This window comes from Schistocerca serialis, chromosome 4, assembly GCF_023864345.2.
Source record: "Schistocerca serialis cubense isolate TAMUIC-IGC-003099 chromosome 4, iqSchSeri2.2, whole genome shotgun sequence".
Lineage (NCBI taxonomy): Eukaryota > Metazoa > Arthropoda > Insecta > Orthoptera > Acrididae > Schistocerca > Schistocerca serialis.
Window position 1 is genome coordinate 413,693,441 of NC_064641.1, and position 2,500 is coordinate 413,695,940.

Below are 2,500 nucleotides of genomic sequence, written 5' to 3' on the forward strand. Positions count from 1 at the left end.
TTACTCGGAAGAGTTAATGACAGTCCAAGCCCCCCCTGCGTGGGGAGAGTCTTGCTAGGCCATGACCCACCGGAAGGGCGCAGCGTCCCCCACCCCAGACATGTGACGTCACACTATCGGTATTGACGACTAGACTCATTGCTTATAATCATTTGCCATACACCGGTGGAAGCTGCCGAGACGAGTAGCTACATAGCGCGCTCGCCGTGTCACTAATGTACAGAGATACAACAGTTTCGACGGGAACCACATTAAACGTATACACGGCGCTGATTAGTAATAGATAGAGCCATCAGAATACAGATAATATATACAACTGTCCGTATACATGCTGAAAGACTCTGCTCACAATCACAACCACACGTCAGCCACACACTCTTATCACGCACTACTCTCTGCCTGTAACACGCACACAGACAATATGTAAGCACCAGCATGCAACAACACCCAGTGCATCCTCTCCGCCACATTAGACAATCCACACTGTCATAACCAGACTGGGAGGTCCACACAGAAAACAGAATATCCCACCCACCCGACAACCACCATTGCTCAGCCAAGCCACCAACACCCACACATGTCCTACACAGGGGTGCACCCAACATCACAATACTGCCTCCTCTCACAGCACACAAACAATGGCAGGAATGAAAGACACAGGTCTGCCACAAGCATGGAATGAGAGCGCCGCCTGTCATGAGCCAAAGGTACATCCTGACGTGGCAAATCGGATGATACCGCAGGCATCCACGTACTATAATCACAATCAACAAACCGGCCGCCGCCCCCCCCCCCCCATTAAACCTTTCCTTACAACAATGTGTACCTTAACCTAACCTATGTCGTACCTTAACCTAACCTATGTCGTACCTTAACCTAACCTATGTCGTACCTTAACCTAACCTATGTCGTACCTTAACCTAACCTATGTCGTACCTTAACCTAACCTATGTCGTACCTTAACCTAACCTATGTCGTACCTTAACCTAACCTATGTCGTACCTTAACCTAACCTATGTCGTACCTTAACCTAACCTATGTCGTACCTTAACCTAACCTATGTCGTACCTTAACCTAACCTATGTCGTACCTTAACCTAACCTACGTCGTACCTTAACCTAACCTATGTCGTACCTTAACCTAACCTATGTCGTGCCTTAACCTAACCTATGTCGTGCCTTAACCTAACCTATGTCGTGCCTTAACCTAACCTATGTCGTGCCTTAACCTAACCTATGTCGTGCCTTAACCTAACCTATGTCGTGCCTTAACCTAACCTATGTCGTGCCTTAACCTAACCTATGTCGTGCCTTAACCTAACCTATGTCGTGCCTTAACCTAACCTATGTCGTGCCTTAACCTAACCTATGTCGTGCCTTAACCTAACCTATGTCGTGCCTTAACCTAACCTATGTCGTGCCTTAACCTAACCTATGTCGTGCCTTAACCTAACCTATGTCGTGCCTTAACCTAACCTATGTCGTGCCTTAACCTAACCTATGTCGTGCCTTAACCTAACCTATGTCGTGCCTTAACCTAACCTATGTCGTGCCTTAACCTAACCTATGTCGTGCCTTAACCTAACCTATGTCGTGCCTTAACCTAACCTATGTCGTGCCTTAACCTAACCTATGTCGTGCCTTAACCTAACCTATGTCGTGCCTTAACCTAACCTATGTCGTGCCTTAACCTAACCTATGTCGTGCCTTAACCTAACCTATGTCGTGTTTTAACCTAACCTATATTGCGCCTTAATGTAACCTATATTGCGCCTTAATGTAACCTATATTGCGCCTTAATGTAACCTATATTGCGCCTTAACGTAACCTATATTGCGCCTTAACGTAACCTATATTGCGCCTTAACGTAACCTATATTGCGCCTTAACGTAACCTATATTGCGCCTTAACGTAACCTATATTGCGCCTTAACGTAACCTATATTGCGCCTTAACGTAACCTATATTGCGCCTTAACGTAACCTATATTGCGCCTTAACGTAACCTATATTGCGCCTTAACGTAACCTATATTGCGCCTTAACGTAACCTATATTGCGCCTTAACGTAACCTATATTGCGCCTTAACGTAACCTATATTGCGCCTTAACGTAACCTATATTGCGCCTTAACGTAACCCACATTGCCCCTTAACGTAACCCACATTGCCCCTTAACGTAACCCATATTGTGCTGTAACCCAACACACGTTGGGCCTTAACCCAACACACGTTGGGCCTTAACCCAACACACGTTGGGCCTTAACCCAACACACGTTGGGCCTTAACCCAACACACGTTGGGCCTTAACCCAACACACGTTGGGCCTTAACCCAACACACGTTGGGCCTTAACCCAACACACGTTGGGCCTTAACCCAACACACGTTGGGCCTTAACCTGCTCTGTAATTGTCATACGACGCGTTAAATTAGTGTAGTGTTGCCTAACTGCAACCCCCGCAATATAGTTTGCTACTCGCACTGCCCGGTCCCCAGTGTATCGC